This window comes from Rousettus aegyptiacus, unplaced genomic scaffold, assembly GCF_014176215.1.
Source record: "Rousettus aegyptiacus isolate mRouAeg1 unplaced genomic scaffold, mRouAeg1.p scaffold_m13_p_11, whole genome shotgun sequence".
NCBI classification, from domain to species: Eukaryota; Metazoa; Chordata; class Mammalia; order Chiroptera; family Pteropodidae; genus Rousettus; species Rousettus aegyptiacus.
In genome coordinates this window covers 90,047,496-90,071,831 of record NW_023416286.1, presented here as the reverse complement: position 1 = coordinate 90,071,831, position 24,336 = coordinate 90,047,496, and the positions used below count along the sequence as shown (strand labels likewise).

General features: G+C 45.8%; 1 protein-coding gene across 1 annotated transcript in view; it reads left to right on the top strand.

Annotated features, from left to right (window-relative positions):
- The window catches only part of VWA8 (von Willebrand factor A domain containing 8), a 236,391-nt gene that overhangs the window by 170,645 nt on the left and 41,410 nt on the right, over positions 1-24,336 (top strand). The gene's annotated exons all lie outside the window — the stretch shown is intronic.

Sequence of the window (24,336 nt, the reverse complement as noted above, 5' to 3'; positions counted from 1 at the left end):
CTGCCCGCAGCTTTCAGTAACCTGATCTCCATCTAGTGGCCAAAGGGACTTCCTTTACATAATAGAAATTAAAAGGCCTGGTGTGCAGTAGTTAGAGGCAGCGCCCAGGCCGACTGGGATGACCCGCGCCTGTCTCGGTGGACATGAGACGCTCCTTTAGGTCAGCAGTGAAGGCCAGGCCGACGGCCCGCTGTGTCGTCCACCACTTGTTGACCCCCTGTCTTTCCCTGGTCCTTTGCCTGGTGTCAGAAGAACTGCTCGTGTTCAGATAAGCTCTGTCAGTCACATGCTTTATCTCAGTCCTTTATGTCCGTGCTACATTTCAGGCTTCTAGAATTATTAGCTCTGAAGCCGTCGTTGCTTTGAATTTTTGTTTTCATTTAGTGAATTCATGGATAGTTTTTTTTTTTAATTCATACAGCTTACAAGAGAGTATGTATTAAGATCTGCATATACGATGTGATCATTAATGTTACATGCTTTGATAGAAACGTGTTTTTTTATGGTAAACAACAACAGTAGTAAACTTAAAACATCACTATATCTGTTGTTCTGAGAGCCTATTATAAAGAATCCATTTTTATCCCTTTCAGACTCCATATTTTCAGAAGCATAGGTTAAGTATAGCCAAAATTCTTCTAACTATGCAGTGTTCTCTATAAAGCATACTTTTTGTATATTTTTATTTAGTTACATTGGACTCCTCTCAAGAAGGCTGTTAAAGCTATACCACAGCTTTCCTCAGAAATCAAATCATCTCCTCCAAAACAGTGACTATTCTTGTGGGAGCAAAAAAGCTAAAAGGTTACAGCTTTCAAATGTTGTTTTCTAATCACAGTAAACTAATCAGGAACTAAATCTTACGTATATTATTAGCAGAAACTCTCTGAGACCTTTGAATAGCACTTCATTACCTCTGTACTTTGGAAATTGATAGACTCCTCTGAAACGTGGTGTGGGCCTGGGACCTGTTCCCCCTTGACAGCTAAGACAGTGCCCGGCGCATGGCAGACACCGTGACTATTTGAAAATCGAGAGAAGCATCAGAAAATACGTAGAAAAGGTAACGAGTTTGTATCAAGCAGCACTTGTCCTTCCCCGTTTCAAAGGAAACACTCTAGGGACATGGGGAAGTGCCGCTTGCTCTTCCGAGGTCACTAAGTCTGGTCTTTCCTGTAGCCACCGGTCCAACCGTTAGGATGCGTCACGATCTTGGGGAGACGTCAAGGCCCACTTTCCGTTTTGGAAACCACTGGGTTGTTTCGCCGCTACTCTGTCAGCGAGTTTAGCTCTTCACTGCGCGGGGTCGCCATTCTTCGTTCTTTTTGAGGAGGGTAGTCCACTCAGACTTCATTCTGTGCTCTCGTCAGTGACTCTGAAGATGCGGTAATTCCTGGCACCAAGGAATTACAGTGAACAAATAAACACTTGAGGGAAAAAGGTAAAAACTTAGAATTCAGGTAATACTGGACTACCGAATTCTTTAACGCTTATATGGCAACAAAGCCAAATGTAAAAGGAGCTCTGTTACCAAACATTAAATAATGACCTAATGAGTTACATAATTCATCATCTATCCTCGTGGTAAAATCTGAGGTGTGTTTATAATCCTGTTTGGAAAGAGTTTTGTCAGGCCCAAAAAAGGAATTGAAAAAATGGTTCGTGCCTAAAGCTGTCAGCGTGAGGAAAAGCAGGAAATCGGTGATGGGACAATTGTCAGCGAAGGATTAGAGTGTTTAGCCTCACTCAAAAGATGAATTAGGATGGGACCAAAAAACACACAGCAGAATGTACATCATCTTTAACCTGAGTCCTGAGAGCGGTAAGGAGCAAGTCGAATCTGGAGCTTTCTTAGTGTTTCTGTGTGCAATGTTCTTCTGTCTGTCCTTACAGCATTCTAAAAATATATCTCCTTTTATTTTCTGTTTCTTTACAAGTTCCGGCCAAAGGTGCCATCTGTAACATCTCTCTCCGTGAATATTTCTATCCACCCACGTACTTTCTTTCTACTTAGTTATTTATTTAACATTTGTCGAGCACCCAGCATTGCTAAGATATAAAATTAAATACAAGTGCAGACCCAGGAAGCTTACAGTCAAGTAGAGCTATAGCCAAATAAATTACACTGCAATGTGGTAAAAATAAATAAATAAAAATAAAAGGATAAAAGCATGATTAAAGGATCAGAGAAAAACGTAACTGTATCTATCTTCGGAAGGCGCTCCGAGATGAATTAATGCGTGAGATTGGTTTCGCTTCTTACCAAAATCCCAGCAAAAGAATGACAAAGGGTCAAAGAAGACCTAAGGACCAAAGCTACAAAACCCAGGAAGACAAAGAGGACGGGAGACACGACCACCTCGGGGTGGCAGCGGCACGTGGGAGGGTGGAAAATAGGTGGCCGGGGGGCAGCAGAGCGAGCAGCCGGAGAGAGCTGCCACCCATTTCTCCAGGCGGGGAGCCCCCAGGACGCAAGCCGCGTCGCTCTGCAGAAGCCCGGAAAGGACCGGAACCTGACGCCGCCTTTGGACGCTGGAGTGTGGGCTGGCACTGAAGATGGGAGGACCAGTTGAGAGGCTGTGCGGAGGCCACTTAGACATGCAGGCTTTCTCTTCCATCGTATGCCCCTCGGCAGCTGGCTCGCCACCACCCTCACAGAAGACGGGAGCCGTACGGGAGACGTGCGCAGTTTCGGGCAGGCGTGAGACCCCGTCGCCAACAGGGAGATCGAGTGAAAGTCTGCGTCCGTATCTGTACCCCTCGAGCGGGAGACTGGGGGAATCCTCTCCGGAAACGGACGCGACCAAGAGGAACACCCTTCTGACGCTGCCATGTGGCGGTTCCTCCCTAGTAACCTCACAACAAGACCCACTTGTTAACAAGCCCTGCCACTGTGCAAACAAGTCTTCAGTACATATTTTAATGCCTCCTACGTGAAAGTTGAAAATCGAAGCAAATGAACAGAGAAAATAAAGATGAAGCAGAAAGCAGAAAAACATTTCACAAAGTGACAACTGATACTCTCAGAAAGGTAATTGAAAATATTAAAATCATAAAAAGAAACAGGATGTTATTTTAACATAGGATCCTTCAAAGAATGAGAAAGACCCCCTTGGAAATTAAAAAATGGTAGTAGAAATAAATTCGATAGAAAGGGTAGGGAACATTAGGGAACTCTCTCAAAGGAGAAAGACATCAAAAATAGAAAAGATTCAAAGAAAAAAAAAAAGGGCAGGAAGTGACCCAAAAAAGTAATGTAAGACAATTTCAATGAACTAAAGAACAGGTGTTCAGTGTAACAGATGGAAAACGTACACCGCCCACGCATATCCACTTGACACTTTAGAAACCTCATGGGCGAAGAGGCAATGATGAAAGCTTCCAAGTCGGGGAAAGTGGGAAACAGGTTATATAAAACGTACTGGAAACCTCAACGGCACTGGGCTTCTCAACACCAGCATTGAAAGCCAGAGGCAAAACGATTTCCAACCCAGAATTTATACCCAGCCACGCTATTTATTAATCAGGCATGAGAGTCGACTAAAAAGTTATGAAACATGCGAATCTCAAAAAACTCACTTCTTTCTCGGGAAGCTACTGCATGAGGTGCTTTCACCAAAAGCAATGAGGAACCCAAGAGAAAGGAAGCTGTGGGTGGAAAGAGTGGTTTTCGCGAGGAGAAAGTAATTCCTAGGACGATGGCGAAAGGGTCATCTAGGAGGACAGCCGTGCAGCAGGGCTGAGAACCAGGACCCCACGGCTGAGTGGAAAAGCAGAGAGCTCCGAAAAGAATGGATGCTTTGAATTTAAGAAAAGAAAGAAAGAAAAAGAAAGAAACTGGTAATGTTATAGGCTGACAGTACTGAGAGGAATTCACAGCTCTGCCGGAGAAACGGGGGAACAATTGGTGAGAGATACGTAGAGGTCATCGGCAGTACCCTGATTCTCTCATGAAAACATTTCCAGAAGTCGCCCATTTGAACACGTTTCTGAATCCTACCAGAAAGCGTTTGTGGCAGTGGCGGCGGTTCTCGTCAGCTTTTCAGTGTTCCTATATTCGTGTCGAGGTCAGAATTCTGTGACCGGGAACAGGAGTCACACCCGTTCAAGTGGATCCAGGAGCGCGGGAGTATAGAGAGATCAAAGAGAATATTTGGGACAGATAAGCTATGTTTTTAGAATGCGTGTGATACAGATGGATGTTCCAGAAACCTATTTAACAAGGAACCCATGCCCAAGCTATGGGGAGGCACTGCATAACTTAGTAGCCTCTGGTCTTGAGAAGTCCCATGTAAAGAAAGCTTTGTGATTTGTTTACGCTAATAGTCCCCACATGCCCTCGAGTTCTGTGTACTCGAGCACCTCAGCAAGTCTGCCCTCTCTCCGAGCCCGGCTTTCTCTGCGCCAGTTCACGGCGGAGTCTGAGTAGCAGATCTGAGGCCAAACCCTGATGCTGTTTCTAGTCCCGGCTCACGATACAGCCAGGTCGCATGTCATTTATGACTCCAGAGAATGAATCTGGAATGCTAGGGTCAAATCAGCAATTCAAAGATTGATTTTCCCACTATACCTTTTTAAGGGAGGACCTACTATTTCATGTAATTCCAGATTTACTGTGAAATCAAAAGGTATGTAAAATAACATGTCTTAGGAACATTGAAAGTGACAGAAATTCAACTCACACTCATGCAAGCGACAAAAGGGGATTTATTAGCTCATGTAACCAAGAAGTCCCTGGGCCTTAGGCACAGCTCAGACCAAGGCCTCGGCAGCCCAGGACCCTGCCTCTCTCCTCTTGGCTCTGCTTTTTCCTGAGGTAGCTTCGTTTTCATATAATCTTCATCCATCTGGTGGCCAAGGGGCCCCGGTGGCACTGGGAGACACGTGGTTCTCACGGCTGGCTGGCCCAGCAAAGGGGGACTGTGTCTCCCAGCGATCTCAGCAGAAGTCCTCGTGCCCAATGCTGTGGCTAAAAGGGTGGGCCGCTCTGCTTGGTCAGCCCTAGTTCGTGTCTCCCAGAGGAGGCTCCCAGAGTTTAGCGTGAGAGGGGATCGTAGCAGGCCCGCTTGAACGGCGAAATTGGGGGATTAGCGATCGGGGAATGCGCCCGAAGAAACACCGAAGAAGCAAAAAACCTGAGCAGGCGGGCTTTGTGTGTGTGGCGGTGGTGGTTTTGACAGGGAGGGTCGGCCCCTTCCGAGGGACAGCTACGGATCTCTCCTCCAGGACAGGGCCCTCGGCACAGCGTGCATGAAGCATGACGCTTACCAGTGCAAGATGACGATGACTAGGCCAGTGGCGACGTAGCGCATCCATTAATTTTATCTTCCCTTTAATTCCTAGAGTGAATACCTCAGAAACATGTCCTTGGTTTTCTAAGCGCATGGAGGGTAGAAACACGTGGTCTGGTTCCAGTCGTCTTCTCACGCGACTTCCCGGTCGCCGGGGGCCGAGCGAGACCGCCGCGTCTCTCTTTGCAGGGCTCCGATGGCATTGCGGTGGGTTTCCTCCCCTCCCAACAAAAAGACTTTGCTAACACTGGAGAGCTTTCATTATTTTGTTTCTTTTAGCTATTTCTGTTTTAAGAGGCAAATATGAGGCCGTCGAAGGCCTGACATTCCACAGTGCTGCTCTGCGTTGAATAATCCTTTCCATAAAGAACACCAACGCCTATGACGCCCCTGTAGGAAATCGAAAACTCACACTGGTTTGGGGCAAGCCAAAGGGGAAAGGGCCGGCTGCATTCGCTGGTGACTCATCGTTAACCTCAACCGCTAAGCCGTCATATTTACCTATAAGTCATCACCCGGAAAGGGAAACCCTGACAGAATGTCGGAAGCAAATTCAACTGTTCTGAGTCTGGTTTGAATTAACCCATAGCGCTCCCTACAAATATAGAAGGACCATTTCACGGCAGTTAGTGGTAGCTATTATTGTTACCGTGGCTCTCTTAATACTAAAATGCAATGTTTTTTTCCTATTCTGTAGCCCCTGACTACTTAGACCTTTAAAAATCAGCTGCAGCCCTCTCTGGTCTGATGCTGGGGTGAGCCTCCGAACTGCCCTCAGATTTAACAGGGCAGACGTCAGGATCCTGGATGTAAATCTCCTTCTCACCCACGCCCAGAATGAGAGATATTTAGATAGAAAGATGGTGGATAGATGGATAAATGATAGATGGATAGATAGATGATAGAATATTTATATTTACTTATTTTTATATTTATTATATGAGATATATATATATAATTTTTCTAAAGTTGCTGTAGAATTTCCTTTACAAAATAGGCCTTGATGCTCCCGCCTGGGTTTTTCACTGTATCTTCTCATCTTTGGTGCATTCGAACGGAGCACACACAGTCGCAGGAGCAGCTGCTGATAAAAAACGATAGGGAAATAGTCTCCCCTCCTTAGGGCCTCAGATCCCAGCTCTATTTATAATTCCCATCCCCGGGTGTAGACGAATAATTCAAAAGTGAGTTGTAGACGTGATAACCTGATTACCTCTAACCACTCCGGTATTTCCTCAAAACAAAAGTACTTTCCTACATAACCACAATCTAGACCCCAAAATCAGAAAGTTAACACTGATACAGCGGCAATGTCTCATCCACAGACCGTATTCAAATCTCAGATGTCCCAATAGCATCCTTCTTAGCAAAAGGAAGCAATCCAGGATCGTCCGTTAACATTAACGAGCATTTAGTTACATGTAGTTCACATGCCTGTTACCTTTCAATCTAGAACAGCTCTTCATCTTCCCTTGACTTCTCATGACCTTGACATTTTCAACGAGTGTAGGCCAGTTATTTTGCAGACTATCCCTCAATTTGGGTTTTATGATGCTTTCTCATTCAGATGCAGTTTATGCGTCTTTGGCAGGAATATCACAGAAATGATGCTGTGTTTTTCTCAGTATATTCTATTAGGTGACACAAGATGTCAGTTTGTCCCATTGCTGGTGATTTAACTTTGAATTTTGGTTAAGGCGTCATCTCCACTCAATCTCTACCCTGTAAAATTACTGTGTATTTCCCTTTATAATTAATGCATGTTTTCTGTGGGCATACATTTCAAGACTATGTAAATATCTTTTTTCTCATCAAAGTGTCATCCATTAATTTTATCATCCACTGACGATTCTTGCCTGAATCAGTTCTTACTGCCGTGGTTGCCAAATGGTAATTTTTTCCAATTCCATCACGCCCTCCACATTTATCCGCTGGCATTCCAAGCTAGGGGAGTCCACTGTCGTTTGTTCATTGTTCATATCATTGCACGGATTTCTATCTTATTTAATAGGTCATAGTCCGTCGCCATTCTTATATTTTTTGAGGCTCAGATTGCTGCAGATTTAGCCGGGAGGAGCCCCTTTCGCTACGTCCCTGGTGAACGGATGTCCAGAGCGACATGAATAGTTGCACCTCAACAGCCTCTCTCCAGTATGCTGTCAGACTTCTGCTCCCACCAGTGAAGTTGCCATTTTAGTGGCGGCGTCTACGCCGACGTGTGCCAGTTACCTTCAGAGAGCCCCAGAATGCTCCACCGTTCGTAACCATTATGTGGGAGGAAAACCTACAAAGATCTGCAATAATACAGCAACCACACAGGTTGAATATTTTTCCTCATTATCACAGAGAAATTGTCCCTTGTAATCTCTCGGTCTCATTAAAGATTTGGCCTGACATAGATCATTTTTTTCCTGGACATGGGACCCAAATAATGTAATTATAGTGACTTATTATTATAATGTTATTAGACGCTTATCTATCCTGCAATACTGTATTATTATTAACATTATATAGCTCCAGATTCTTCTTGTTCGTGTGGCTGGAATTATTATTTCTACTGACCACACGAGGGTGTCCGTGAGCTTGGAAAAGGAGTATTTTGGCGGACTTCAATAACTACTGGAACTTTGACAACAGTAATTGTTGTCATTTCACTATATTTGGAAGTTATAATTAAAGCGCAGTCAGGTTAGCCCGAAGACTGAAGCCAGCATTCTTTCCATCAGAAGATCTTTTGACTATCAAATGGAAGGCTTTTATGAAAAGAAATGAGAATTCTCAGTGCTGTCGTATGGCACGGAAGTTTCCTTGGGTCAAGAGTTAAGAGACCAGGTCCTCTTTGGGGTTCCACCGCCAGTGTGTGGCTTTGGGGGGTGGAGAGTGTCCCAGTGTCTCTCTGGGTGTTGATTTTTATCTATAAAATGAGATGGGCCTTACATAAATGGGGACAATGAAGACAGGATCCAGAGTCAGGTGCACATCCAAGAACTTCTTCGTCCTAGTGGTTTTTGTTGTTGTTGTTGATGTTGTTGTTGTTTTATTGACTGCTTGGAATGTTCAATACATTCTCTCTTGGGATCGCTACGACCGCCGCTTCAGGTTAAGTAATATGGTCTCATTCTGAGGTCGGGCTTAAGTAATTTGCCCAAGGTCATTCCCCTAACAACAACAACAAAAATCTGAGATTTCAGCCTCATTCTCTCTAACTCAGAAGCCAGACCAGATACTTACAGGTGCCTGACACGTGATGTAAATGGGAGACCCAGGCCGAGAGTGTCTTAGGCAGACAGGAAGTCCTGGCCCACCTGCAAGGGCGGCCTCCTCTTCACTGTTGCTGTGTGAGAAAACAGGCTGCATTTAGCCTTATCACTTTCAAGAGAAGACTGAAGTCGGTATTTTTAAATGAAATCTCATTCATTTGAAGTTTTGGCAACAAATTCAGAATTGGGGGGAGTTGGAAGGAAGGCAGAACAAACACTCGGGGACCCAGACATCGCTCTTTCCTGTCACCGGGTGGGGGCAGGGTCCAGAAATGAGGCCCCATTCTCCTCCCAGCTTTAACAGGCAACTTGCCTACGTGGGTAAGTTTGCTTTCTTGCCCACAAGCTCTCAGGCTCTCCCAATGGCTTTAGGCCTTTAAAACAGGGATCGGCAAACTATACCACCTGTTTTTATATGGCCCGCAAGCTAAGGATTGTTTTTACATTTTCAACAGTTTAAAAAAAAAAAAAGAAGAAGAATATCTTGTGACATGAAAATTATATGACATTCAAATTTCAGTGTCCATAAATAAAGTTTTATTGGAACACAGCCACATTCATTTATTTATGTTTTGTCTATTGATGCTTTTGCACAAGGACAGAACATAGACCATATAGCCCATAAAACCTAAAATAATTCCTATCTGGCTCTTTACAGAAAAAAGTGCCAACCATTGGTTTAGAATTCAAAAGCCAAAAAGATGGGCAGGCTACCTCTCCTTTATGCCTTATTACCTACCTAGCCAGAGATAATTTTTTTTTAAAGGAATCTACTTAAATCAGAGGGAAGGAAAGGGGGAAAATTAAGAAAGAAAACAAAATAAATATCTCAAAATATTATCTGGGCATAAAGAGATGAAAATTATGTTTCTTCTCCCAAAGTTATATTCATGACCTCTATTAAAATCCATAATATTTCGAATGTTTTATATGCTGTTTTAAGTCATGATAATAAACCATATAACTCTATTAACCGTTGGAAGAAACCCGATCTTGGCCAGAGTGATTTCATTTTTCATGCATTCTGTGAGAGACAGAGCAAATTCTCTGTTCATAAGACTAATGAGAAGAACAGAGCTGAGCGCTCTGCACAGGGCTCCAACGCACACCTCCGCGCCCGAGCCTCCTCTCATGTCCTCTCTGGCTGGAGCGCCCACCACTCGCCTCTGTGTTTCATCCTTCAAGGCTAAACACAGATGGCTCCAGCCTGTCCACCCCCAGCAGAATTCATCCCTTCCTCCTTAGCGTCCACAAGCCCTGGTCACACGGTGATCCCTTACTTTGATGGGTGTCAGATGGGCAGGCTCCCCTAGAGCAGGATCCACGTCCCCTTTAGGCATCAGTTTGGGAGCCTGACACCTGGCCAGAGCTCAGTAAATTCTTAATGAATCACTCAATCAATACATGAATGTATCCTTAATTTGGTCATTTAAAGCTTTTATGAGGTCCCTCAGAGGGGTGATGAAAGCTGGGCGGTGTCTCCGAGAAGGCTGACTCTGGTTTCTGTAAGTGACCTCACTGTTACTAGCTGACCATTGCCTAGACTGGCAAATGGTGACAAATCTTCAGCCCCCTTTTTCCCCCACACTCGTTAGTTTGTAGCTGTAGACCAAACACCTGTGAACTAAGTAGCCAAAACCAGTGTCGATTCCCAGTTGTATCCGGTGATCTAAGGCGAGTCATCCAACCTCTCTCAAGCTCTCTGTATCTTCATCTGTAAGATGGAAATAATCATAGTAGAGCTGTTGTAAAAAGCAAATGAGATACCGCATGTTCAGGTGCCCTGCAAACTGTAAAGTAGTCTATGCATGTGCGATGCTCTTATTCGTGATAATAAATCTGTACAATAAGTAGGGAAATGATTATAAAGCTAATTTTAAAATTTATAGGGTGATTGAATTTGAAAATTTTAGGAATCCTGTTGAGTGTATGCAACAGGATCAGGGCGGGATTAATATTCTGATCATAATTTACAGAGATTGGGATAAACAGTGCAAGGAATTTGATGCTTTTCTATCTCAACCGTTCGATGGAGGCAGGATGTTTGTTGCGGTGACCATTTTAATTTTATTTCTCTCTAACTTGTGTAAGCAGCCTCTGCATTGCTACTTTCTTGAGATAGGAGTCTAAGTGTGTGCATAAAGCATTCTGGTATATTTCCTTCAGCTCTAAAATTCTGTGGTTTGATATGAGCCTTGTTACTGGAAGCAAATTCTGTTCTGTCACTAACAGACATTATCTTATTTTGATAAAGTGCATTTCAATAGAAAAAAATAGCATCCCTCTTAACCTCAAACCTTTGAAAATTATAAAATGGAAGGAAAAAATAACCTTGTAATTAAATACTAACTATACTTCAAAATTAACAGTACTCAAAATAGTAACCAAAAAAAAAAAAATCTATTCTACTCAAAATTATTCACAAATGCATGCAAAATAAATGTATCCCCCCCCCCCAAAATACAGATAGTATGATTATCTGCCTGACTGTAACTCGTAGGTTGCTCATCTAATACAACAAGTATGCCTGGTTATTCCACAGCATTTCATTATAGTATTCCTACGTAACTGAACATAAAAGTACTTCACCCTAAACACGGTCGTATGTAATCTTTCCCTAACAGTGGAAGTTTGCCCGAGGTCCAGAGTCTTCCTTCTCTAATTCACTCTACGTAAACTGCTAAATCAAATCTTAAAGAGTAGCTCTGAATGTGGCACTCTAGCTCAGAAAGCTTCAGAAACTGCACCATCGCCAGCCTGACATGCAGCCCACACTTCCTGGCATGCTCGGCGACCACGGCCCCGCCTGGAGGCCTAGGCAGGCTAACCACGCGCTGTCCCCACACGCACGCCTCTTGGCCCTTGTTCTCATGGTACCTGCCACCCGCGGCACATTCCCTTCTACCACGGCCCCCTCCCTGTTCCTGCTGTCAGAGCCGCCATCTCAAAGTCCACCCAGGAGCCGCGCCCCCAGCCCCAAGGTGGGCAAGTCTTCTTCCTTCCAACTCCGCCCCACACACTTGCTCTAATACCTTCACTGTGGTATTTATCCCAGCAGCCTTGAATCCTTGTGAAATTGTCTTATTCTCTTTTACAAGGTTTCAAAGTTTCTGAAGCCAAGGACTGTGTTTTCTTCACACTTATTTTTGCTAGGTCATGGTAGGCATTGCACGTAACAAATTATGAATAATTTTAAAACATTAAACCACTTCATGCCCAGCAATGATTGGCATTAGGGGGCTTAAGCTGAGAACATTCTTTTTAATAACTCACTCATTTAACATATAGAATTTAGTGGTTTTAGTGTATTCATAGAATTATGCAACTATCGGCGCTGTCTAACCCCAGAACATGTTTGTCACTCCCAAAAGGAACTCTGTGCCCGTGGAGGAGTCACCCCCTACCCCCCGTTCTCCTGTCCCAGGCAACCACTCATCTGCCTTCTGTCTCAGTCCAGGACAGCGACTGTAGATGGAAGCATATAACACGTGGTCCTTCATGTCGGCTTCTTTCTCTTAGCGTAATGTTCTACAGGTTCATTTAGGTCGTAACGCGTATCGGTGCTTCATTTCCTTTATTGCCGAAGGTGTTCCATTACATGTATGTGTTCCACATTTCATTATTTACCCATTCATGGACGTTTGGGTTTGTTCCCACTTTGGGGTTATTATGAAGAATGCTGCTATAAACATTTGTGTACAGATTTTCGTACGGACACACATTTTCAGTTCTCTGAGTATATACCTAGGAAGGGAATGGCCGGGTCACCTGGCAACTTCACGACGGATCTTTGGGGGACTACAAGATCGTCTTCCAAAGCAGCAGCACCATTTCGTATTGCTACCAGCAATGCACGAGGGTTCCAGTTTCTCCACATCTTCCCCGACATTCGTATTGTCAGTCTTTTATTTATAGCCGTCCTGGTGGGTGCGAAGTGGTATCTCATTGTGGTTTTGATTTGTTTTTCCCTAACAGCCGGTGATTCATAAGAGCGATTGGCCTGTGCTGTTCTTTTCTTGCGATGTCTTTTTCTGGTTTGATACCAGCCCTCAGAGTACTGACCTCATAGAATCGGATGGAAAGCGCTCCTTCCTCTTCTAGGAGTTTATGAATAATTGTTGCCATTGGTGTTAGAAGTTCGAGAATTATTAGCAGTTTTTCTTTAAATGTCTGGTAGAATTCAGTGGTAAAACCATCTGGCCTGGACTTCCCTCCGTGGGTAGTTTCTAAGTTCCTGACTCACTCTCTTCATAAAGGCCTCCGGGGGTCTGAGGAGATCAGATGGTGTCAGGCTAGGACCTAGGAATGTCTTTCTATCACTCACACCTTCTTCCCTCGGGATCCCAAACCAAGGGAACTATAGACTCAAGAGGACTAGCCAAGGGGGACACCAGGCACTGACACACTAATGTATTAGTACATCGACCAGGAAGTGCCCAGTCACCCTCAGCGCGAGAGACCTGAGAACAGACACAGCGACAGGAGGCCAGAGCAGGGCTTCCCGCCCCCCCGTCCCCACCCCAGACTCTCGGCTGTGTCTGCGGAAGCCCCCGCCTGACCCCCCTCCTCAGGTAAAGCACAGAAGGGGCAGAGCCAAGAGGAAAGATGACCCACGTCCGCCTAAAGGACATGGGCCATGAGCTCGCTGCACCCCAGTGGGAAGTAGCTGGGCGCCCGTTACAGGTTTACCGCACGCTGACCGCGCACTTGTGGAACGCAGCCCAGGGGATGTCCCAGTCTTTGCCAAGTCAGCTGACAGCTCTTCCAGATGGTAGGAAGGGAGAGATGGCAGACAAAAGCCGAAGGAAGGGGCCCAGTTTCCTCTCCTGTAAGGAGCAAAGCTGTAGATTGTCTTGTTTATTCTTCTGGCCCCAAGCTAATGCTTCCTCTTTTATTTTTGTCAACAAATGACTCACTCGTGCTTATTATGGTAAAAATCGAGGACCGGGGCGGTCCGGCGTAACTCATTAAGGACCAGCGCGGGGACGGACGGACCAGCCTTGGTGTCTGGCTCCACTCCGTGCTAACTCGGTGGCTGGGAACGGTTTCCATCACTTCTCCGAGCCTCAGCTTCCTCGCACTGAGCGGGGATGATAATGCTTGAAAGAAGAGCTGTAACGACGGGTGAGATGATCCACGCGCGGAGCGTATTTCGGTGTGTGGCAGATACTAGTGCTCAGTAAACACTGGCGCGAGGAACGCAGAGATCACCAGGCACCTGATGAGCTGTCCGTGCCCCAGAAACACCTAGGGGCTCATCTGAGGTTATGCATCCACTTCCTGGCAGAGGTGGAAAGGACAGCTGTGTATTTTTAGGACTCTTCCTTAAGAGAGGGGAACTTGGGAAGGAGGAATTTAGGGGACCACTCTTTCTTACAGTTTTTATAGCGAGAACCTTCTGATTCCTCTGCCCAACTCTGCCCCTTTTAGGAATCTGAAACCTCATGCTCTGCCCCCGGAGAAGCTCTGGGCCCACTCCGGCCAGAGGCGGCCCCCAGGGGATGCCGTCGCCCTTTCTCTGTGTTATTCCCTTTTTTTTTTTTCTGCACGTGAAGTAAGTCACTGAGGACCCCCTCTCTGCCCACCCCACTCTCCCAGGAGCTCTGCAGAAGCCACAGGCTTTTATCCCAAGGTTTCGACCACATGATCGGTTTCCTCCGTGATGCCCAGGTCCGTGGACGTGGAGGTACAGAGGGACCGCCACGTGGGAGCCGAGTTCTGAGGCACAGCGACCCTGTCACTGGCCCCCTCTCTCCCAGCCTCTCTCACCCCACCACACAGAGTCCTAAAGAGCATCTCATTCTAATTTTATAGTCATCATTCGAAAAGAGAAACCCCAAAATAAAATCTCGGTATAGTCCGACCCTGAGTTTTACTCCTCACAGATATTTCCCAGAGATTGTTCAGTTCTTCCGTAACGATGGAAGAAGAAATGCCAGCAGCCAGCTGCAGGGCAAGCCGGGCTGGCGGCGGTGATCATACGGCATCTGCAGAATCTGCAGATGGATGAGGAGCGATCTCTGGAATGTCCATAATAACTACATAATTTGGTTACAGCATACAGATCCGCTAGATGTCATAAACCTAATTACCCGTATCAACTTTAAATTTATTAGAATGAGGAGATTTGTGAATAAAACTTTATAGTAGGAGAGGTTAAATATTTATTTTAGCGAACCGATACCTCATATTTCCTGTCAGCTTAAAATATTAATAGTCCTCTTGTATGATCATAGCAGAATCTGTTTTTGAAACCTAGTGCCTTGTAAGTTTTAAACTCTTATGTGAAATGTAAACATCAGCCTGATATTTCAGACTTTCTCAGAAAGCATTTCTTTATTCCAGAAGGACTCTAATCATAAATGATGTTACTTTTAATTTATGGCATTAGTTGCCGATAGCCGTACTCTGATCTATGTGTTATTATTGCTATTATGAAGGTAATTATATCTGTATCTCTTCTGAGATGATAAAAAAAAAAAGTAGGTCTTTATGCAAAGTGTTTGAAGATAAGATTATTTTACCGTCTGCCATATGTAGCTTCCAGCAAGAACTATTGTGCAGGAGCTTTTATGGACATAGATGAAATTCCTTCTACCATCTGAACAGTGTTTACATTCAGGAAAGCTCACAGTTAAGTCTTGGACATACTGTGAAAGGATCTTTTGTTCTCTAGAAAAAACATACTTCCTCATCCTTTGAGTCACCTTGTTTTTATCCCTTTGTTTACTTTTGGGGGGGGTGGTATAATGCCCACCTCCGCAGTAACGTCAAGGGAGGAACTGTTTTAGAAATCAAGGTTGTTCTCCAGGAGGAAAGAGGGCCGAGTTATTGGCAAAAAAAAAAAAAAAAAAAGCCAGAAATATTTTTAAAACCCGACAAAGGTAAACAATGTCATCTCGAGCTTCAAAACAATTACTTGGATAGGATTTTTTTCCAAGGCTAAAGAAAAGGAACCTTTTTTAAAATCATTATTAACAGAGGTCAGGATCAGGAAGCACGAGCCCCTCCGCTGGGGCTTCCGACGCGGTCCGAGGCACTTTTTCCATCGTGCGAGGAAAGGGCCCGTTTGCGAGCCGCGTGGATTCTCTCGGGCCGGCCCAGCTGTCCGTCTTCTCCTGGCTGGTGGGACCCAGGACCACTTCCATGAGGAGCACAGGCTCGGGTCACTCAGATCTGAATTTTCTTTCTGATGTTTGTTTATTAGTAAATAATGCGTCCGATTCCACGTGCGACTTCAAAACTGATTTTTAAGGGAGAAGACATCATCACCACGTGCCCCGGCTCCAGCAGTGTGCCCAGAACTTACTGGACGCCCTGTAAACACTCGTTAAGCGAATCAATGAAATAGATACAGACGGCTTCAGGGTGACAATTTCAAACAACAGTCTTTTAGGTGAACGTGTTCTGGTGTGTGTTTTTTTTTTTTTTTTTAAGTCTTGTTAGTCTATAGATACACTCTAGGTATTAATGTGAGTGTTTATATGTCCTTACCTAATTTGCATAAGTAGATTACTTGTGGTTGAGGGATTATCTATTCATACCCTTCTTCAGTCACCCTAAACCTGAGTCGTCCAGAAAATATATCATTAGAGCTTTTAATCCCCACGTGCGTGCTGGATTTTGCCACGAGCAGAGCATCAAAGTTAGCCTGCTCTGGGACGTTGCCATTGGATGCGTTTTTTTGGTCTCTAAATGCTAAACAAAGGTACGTTCTGCTGTGCGTTGTTGGAAACGCTGGTGTGTCGTGTGTGGGGGAAAGGGAGAGGCTGGCCCCCGCCGGTCACTGTTGAGCCTTCTGTGCCCCACTTCAGTCCACTACTGGCCCGGTGAGAGCTGGCGACATCCCCGTTGTACAGATGATGGAGGAGGATCCCAGAGAGATGGTGTCATGTACCCAGGGCCCCACTGCCAGGATGCGACACCTCCAGACGCATCCCACCAGGGCCGGCACCGAGTGGAAGACCATCTGGTAGAAAGCTGGCTCAGACCATATGTAAATACTGTATGTCACTAACTTTCAGAAATGTGCGCCGGCCCTCTGAGCCGGGGACCTATTTACTGATAGTCATTGCTCTCCATAAATCTGATATATATTAGAAAGGGGAAAGTGATTGTTTTTCAGGAATAGTCCTTGCTTTCTTAAGCCAAGGCATGCTTCAGAAAACATTGAATTCTGTAACTTTCAATAACACATTTATTATTTAAAGCCAGTGTAATATGGTAAAAAGAATCTCATGAACCTGGCTTTTGGAATGAGCTGGACTGGGGGATTTGAATCCCAGCCTTGACAGATAATAGTAGCTGTGTGACCCTGAGCTGCTTAACTTTTCCGAAGCTCAGGTTCCTGGCCCGCAAAATAGAAATAACAGTGACTAATAGGAAGAATTGCGAATGTCAGAAATAATCTATTCAAAGAGTCTAGACTGTAAACAGCACGAGGGCAAGAACCGTGAATATATAGTCACGTTATCTTTCTAATGCCTGGCAGAGTCACACAGTATTCACTGAATGAATGAATGAATGAATGAGCGAATGAATGAATGAATGAATGAATTCTCAGCAGCCAGATTGGGTTTTATTTTTCAACTCAGAAAAATATAAATCAGAAAAAAAGTCTGTAAGAAGCTTCAGCCAAGAGGGGAGCTAGTACACATCCTTTTCTTCGCATTCTTGGAAATGCCTTTCTTCTTCCAGATGCACTCAGAAAAGATAACATTTGATGTTATCTTTTTTAAAAAATAAAAATTTGTTTTAATTTTAACGAGTGAACGATTGCAGTGCGAATCCTGACTTGGAAAGCCTGGAATTTCTAGGCAAAGAGCCTCCTTTTCCTGGGCATGTTAGCATGTTTTAGACTCTGTTTTTTAAAGCATCCATTCCTCTCTCGAGTCTTGCTCGGCGCAGCCCAGCGGCTGGGAATGTTTGACATCTCTGTCATGCCGCACCTTCTGCAGCTGAGGGCAAACATGTTCTCAGGAGCTCGGAGGCTTTCACGTTCTCATCCCCGCGGCCAGAGCCGGAAGCGGGGTCTGCCGCCCTCACCGCGCTGAGAAACATCAGTCGGCATTTGAAATATTTGCAGCAACATTGAACTTCCTGAGTGAGGTCATGGATGACCAGCAGATCACGAGGGTTAGTCTAAGAACCGGACACCATGTGAAATCCTTACTCGACCCAACTTTCAGATAAATGTTCTTGATGAAAATCCTGTTACTTTATTCCAGTGTTGCTAGTAACATGATAGATAGTTGCCATATCTCTACTGAAAAACAAACATTTTGTACTAAGCACTCTCAGAATATAAAACAACCGAACTAATGGCTAACAACACAGCACTTAGCATGCCTGGCCCTATTTTAAGCGATCACGTATCTTCAGCCTTTTCAATCCCCACAGCGACCCTAAGACATAGGTACCATGACGATCCTCATTTCACAGGTGAGGTACCTTACCCAGATGGTAAGTGTCGGCCCACGCCAGGCCGACACAAGGACCTCGAAGAGCTGAAGTCACTGTGCTCTAACGCTTCATAGAGCCACTGTACGAGATAGATACCAGGAAGTTCATCTGTGAATTCTGAAGACAAAACTTTAAAAATTTTAATTTTTTATGTGAAAAGTTCAAAAAGCCTGCAGTCAAAAAACTGCTGTTAATAGAGGCTTAGAATAAACTTGTCTTTATAGACAAATATAGACCAACCTGTATGCATCCTTCTGTCCAGTGGTGAGAGGCATATAATCCAGTATCACCCTTGGCAACCGCTGCCAAGAAACAGTTTAATTCAAGACCCAAATGGAATAACAGACTCCTCCGAGGGGCTCGGGAGACTGAAGTGGGGGGCTGTGAATAATGACTCTGGAACGCCAGGCACGACCGAGACCGTCCCAGCACAGCAGGACATATAATCAGCTGGCGACTGTCATTTTCTTTTCATTCGTTTTATTTTATTTAGAATGTGGTTTTAGGATCCCTCTAGTGTTCGGGGAACATAAATCCAGAATATAGGACTGTATAAAACACGTGCATACCAAGAAAAGGTTTTCCAACTCCTCCCGCTTGGTGTTTTTTAATAAAAGTCTTCTTCTCATGATAAACCTGTGATGCCTTCTGCAACACCACACTGGATGAACACAGATTGCCATGGCTGGCCTCGCTACCTAGGATCCAGCAGTTGCCGGGGAGACCTTCCCTTGGTCGGAGTCTCCCAAGGTTGATGGAAATGTCTTCCTTTTAATAAATAAGAAGAAAGTAACAGTCATCTTAAAACTCATAGCACCACAGCAGTACCAGCCTCTCACCAGTACACAGACATCAGAATAACTTCCCGAAACACTGAGCCCGTACACGCACGGAGACGGACCACTCCACGTGAACTGGGCCTGCCATGCAGGACCCTAAGCAGGTCCCTGGAACATTAAATTTCTGAAGAGAGTACAAAATGAAATGATCCACCTGACTCTGACTAGCATTGTAGTTGTTTTTTTAACCCAGTGGTCTTCTAAATGCTTTGAAAACTAAGTATTCCTCATAGAACTGGCACCTTAATTTTAATTTGATTTGCTTTATTAACAGTTAAGGGTAGGTTTTCCTAAAAAGACTGCTATTCATACTCTCAGTGTTCACTAGCACTCTCTTTCCCCCAGAAAATGCCCCTAACCTCTGAATTCGTTTCTTGCCTGCCAACAACAGCCAAGCTCCCCTGCTAGTCCTCTGTCTCCTTATGTCTCGTTCAAGCAGGTGCTTGAAGATTTTTTTAAATATACATATATGTCTTGGAAGAACATAAGGACTGTTCTTTAGAAAGTGAGCTGTTTTGTATACGCAAGGTGTTGATAACCCGGTGGCCCTCAGAGCTCAGGGCTGGACCAGAGACCTCAGACTTCTTTTTCCTTTCTCGTTCCTTCATCTTGTTTTTGTTTGCCTTGTCCTTTTTGATTTTGTGATTTTTCTCTTTAAATAAAAATAAAGCAGTTGTTTGGCTACTTTCCTCCAATAAGGAAATAGCACTTGCCAAAACTAATCTAAGTTTTCCTCATCAGCAGAATGGCCAACTGGATTGACTCATTATTATCTGATAATAATTGCCTTCAAACGATACATAAATCTGTAAGAAGCTTCAGACTTTGAAATGTATTCTACTTGTCAATTATGAAAAAGTCAGAGATTGGACAGAAGCTTCATTTTAGTATTAAGTAGACAGATTACTAGATAAAGCTCATCTGGTGTGTCTTAAAATAGGCCTAGAAAGTAGACTTTTTTTAATTAAAAAAAAAATAGAGATTTTTAACTAGCAAGCAGAGGATTTTTAAATCACTGAATTTGATCTCCTGTTTGTTTCAGTTAATCTACCAGCACTTTGAATGATTACTTTTTCTTGCCAGACTGATTTATTTCTCTCTCAGTCCAGCCATCTTTCAGGTTTAAAGCATTCAGTTTTATTGAGCAAAAGGGAGTGCATGTCCTTTAAAAAAAAAAAATCAAAAAAGTCATTGCATCTATGTTTATGTAAGTCTGCCAGCAGGAGAACTTTATCACTCCCCAGGGGTACCTCTGAGCTATTCAGGTCTGGCTGCCTGTTAAACTCTTTCTCTTTATTTGAGGTTCATGTAGCAGGAGGGAGGGCAGAAGCTGGCTCCTGTGAGCACTTCCTAAGCCTGGACGTCGCTTTGCTTCTGCAAAAAATACTGACGTGAGCAGACTCTGTCACGGACACAAAGGTCACTTTTCCATTTTGCCCATATTGAGAAATACTTTAGATAATTATCTATCTTTTGTGCCTGAGAAGAATAGGAGTGAGGGGTGGGAGGGGGTTGTTCCATTTCCTTGAATTTTCTTTGTTGAGCTGCATCGGGCTCTCTTGAAATTGTAAAATAAAGCGGAGTTGGGTCCACGTAGAGAGCAGGGCGCCTCCAGGGACCCCTGCTCGTTGGTATGTTGCCATTTCTGGAAATCCTTTGTTCTTACAAAGGCACCTCACCTCGTGCCAGGAGATCTATCTACCTCACTGCGTACAAGGCCAGTTTGTATAAATCAGATATTTCTTCTTTGATTTATAGAAATCTTTCAAAGGTGGCAGACATTTTTTGAGAGGTACACGGCAATTTCAGCCGTGGGCTCAGGGCTGTTAGCTTTAAAGTGCCGAGAGGTTAGCAGATGAGTAAGACGAGACTCTTGTGACCCGAAGGCCAGTATGGAGTAGGGTAGAGGACGGCGAGAGCCTAGAGCAACGAAAGCGTCTTTTGTTTGGGAAATTCGGGAACAACTTCCCGAAGGTCGCCTTTGCGGGCTGGCTCTCCTCCGGTCCAGGCAGTGGCGGTTCATCCGGAGGATAGCTTTAGACTTTGTTAGTCTCGCCTCCTCATCTCTTTTTTTTTTTACAACCAGCATATGTATCTAATACGGAATCATCTCCAAACAGCTGGTTATACTTCACAGATTCTCCATTTGAAGAGCGTATTTGGAAATTTTAAAATACTATTGCTATGAGAGAAAGTTCTTTCAGCCTAATCCACATAACGACTTTCACACTGTCCCTACTTTCTTCAGGCGGCAAGCTGCGCCCCCAATATACCGGACAGTCTTCCAGTCCCTGCTTCCCGAAGGAAGTAGAAGCGACCAGAACGCAGCTCCTCCCGCCTCCCGCGGGCCGACGTGCGTCTCCCATCCCAGGCCCGTCGCCTGCCCACCTTCTCGGGCCCTTTTCTCTAGCCCGGCTCCTTTCTCTCAGGTGTCACCATTCTCGCTCCCTTCCGGATCTTGCCCATCGGTATTTAAACACGCGCGAGTGTTTCTCTAGACCCCGCAGGCCTCAGCGGTTACTGCTCGAGCTCTCGTTCATGTGACTGTCATCCCTTTCACAGCAAAGCCTCTCAAGAGAATTCCCTGCTCGCACCGGCTCCCTCCCGGGCCTCCGGCCACTCACCTGTTGCTCCGTCATGACTTCGGTCCCCAGACCCCCACGTCGCCACAGTCCACGGCCGCCGCCGCCGCCGCCGTCTCACGTGGCCATCACTGGCGTGGCCTGCCGCGCGCTCTCTCCCGACGGGAATCCAGTCTCCCCTCGGCTTCGTGCTGCTCACGCACGGCCCCCCGGCTTTCCTCCGCCTCCCTCTTCGGCCTGTCTCGGTCTCTTTGGCTGATTTGTTCCTCTCCGGGGCCACTACCCTCTTCACTGTAAATGGGCTTTTCGGACCATTTCATTCCCCTCCATGACTTCAGGTGGTTTCGGTACCGGTACACTAACAAACGAAACAGAGAAACGGTCGAAATTTATAAAGGTGCATAGTAAAAAGGTTAGTTTGAGTTCTGTGTCATTTAATAATAGTAATGTCTCTGCCACATCACACGTTTGGATGGTACTTTGTATTTTTTTCCAAAGCATCTTCACATTGCCGTGAGCAAGCTTCAGGCTGTTTGTGACATATGGACGCGTGCCCGAGTGCGGCCCCTTCATCCCGCAGACACAGGAGCTGGAGGCCAAAGAAATTCAGTCCTTTTCCTAGTCACACGGCTGCTTCGTGTCTCACCTGAAACTCAACCACAGTTGCGAGGGCGTGCGCGTTTACGAGATGGACGAGATGAGAAAAACGGCGTCCTGAGAGTCTGACTCTTGCCCGCCGTTGCATCGCTCGTGAGCAGCAGAGCTAGAACTGGAGCTTGGGGCGCCCAGCGTCCAGGCTGCCGGCTTGCGCCACGCGGCTTCTTTGCATTCCTGGGATTGGTGCAGTTACCTTACATTTAAATCGATGATATTTGGGAACCGAGACTCTCCTTAGAAGCGCAGTGTGCACTATGGCAGGCTGGCGTGATCGTGGGAAGGAGGAGGCAGGAAGGAGGCATTTCACGTAACAAAAACTCTAAGTGTTTATACTCGAAGACTGAGTTAGGTCGTTGTTTTTCTCTTTGTTCATTTAAGTGCACGTGCCAGTCACCGGTGAATCAGTACCGCAGCGCAGTAATAAATGCCTTTCCCCGGTCCTCGGTGGGGGACGGGCAGTGTAGGAGTGATGGGCCCTGACGTCTTCTTGGGTTATTGGGGTTTCCACGTTCACCTGTGGGCGCGCTGATCTGTTTATTCTCCTTGGGATTGGCAGAATGGGTGGGGTTAGAGGTGAGGCACCTGGCCGTCACACTTCAGCGAGTACGCGCTGCGCAGCTGGGGCGTCCTGGGCGCAGGTGGGACGCCGTGGGTGCAGCTGGAGCGTCCTGGGCGCAGCTGGGGCGTCCTGGGCGCAGGTGGGGCGTCCTGGGGGCAGCTGGAGCGCCGTGGGTGCGGTGGAGTACTGTGCGCGTAGGTGGGGCGTCCTGGGCGCAGGTGGGACGCCGTGGGTGCAGCTGGAACGTCCTGGGCACAGCTGGAGCGCCGTGGGCGCAGGTGGGGCACTGTGCACGTAGGCGGGGCGTCCTGGTCGCAGGTGGAGCGTCCTGGACACAGCTGGAGTGCCGTGGGCGCAGCTGGGGCACCGTGCGCGTAGGCGGGGCGTCCTGGGCGCAGCTAGAGCATCCTGGTCGCAGGTGGGGCGCCGTGGGCGCAGCTGGAGCCCCCTGGGTGCCGCGGTCAGCGCTGCGTGGACACAGCGGGCAACGTGCTCCCTGTGAAAACTGCCGCTTAACCTCCTCGTCCTCGGTTCGCGGGGCCGCTGCTCCTTCCGCCTGAAACCTCCAGCCTCCTGTTCTGTCCAACTCTTACTCTTCCTTCCAGACTCTTCTTGGCCGTTACCTCTTCCGGGGAGCTTTTCCTGACCCTCATCTCGACCCTGGCCTTAGGATCCCTTCCAGCGTGTTCCACTAACACGCTGTGCCCGCCCCCGGCGCGCAGCCACCGTTAATGAAGCGGAGCCACCTCCGCGCCTGCCCGAAACCTCCCTGGTGAGGCGCGCACGCGGGCCTCGCACGGCTGTGTGTCCTTGGCTTCAGGCAGAGGGCCCGGCTCGTACCTGGCGCCGGTAGGCCACGTGGCAGGAGAGGACGGAAGGGAACCCCTGAAGCTGCTTCTGAGTCATAAGTGTCCCTAGTTTTAAACATTAAATTTATAAGGCTGATTATGAACAATAGCTCAGAGGCAAAACACCTCCAACTCCTCTTGCCAGTTTATGTGTCGCCCCCGTATCTCTGAAGGCATCCTTGTGTTTCTTGATTTTTCCATTTTTAAGCATTATCTTTCGACTTCGACCACGGAAGTCGAGAGTTTGGCTCTCTTTCACTTCCTTTTCCCTGCTGTATGATACACACTTTCCCTCAGTAAACTTGTCCTGGAATTTGGGTTAGGCCAGTGCTCGGGTTTCGTATTATTATATCCACGTAAAACGTTATCATCCGGAGGAAGCATGTAGTATACTGGATTTACATTTCTGGCAATTATCCCTCTCATTTTCTGGGTGGAAAAAGCTAAGAGAAGATAAGTAATTTTGGCCAGAACCATTTCGCCAGTTAATGCCAGGATCAAAAGCTAGTCTTCTAATTCCTGGTAAAATGGTTTTTCCAAGACATCAAGCTGCCTTTCAAAAAAATTATTTTTTTTTAAATTTTGAATTCTTAGTGAACCAATTTGAAGAAAAACCAGACTTTTACAGTATTTATCAAAATATTCTTTACACTAAACTTCCACTTTACTCAAATTGATCCCTCATAAGAGTTCATATTTCTTATCAACTAGAACGGAAATAAATATAGATAAGGACCCAAATAGAGAACTTAGGGCCAGAAAGAATTTAGTCTGGGTTTTCATTTCGAAAATGAGAAAACCGAAGCCCAGAGAGGTTAGAGGGCTTGCTCAGTGTCAC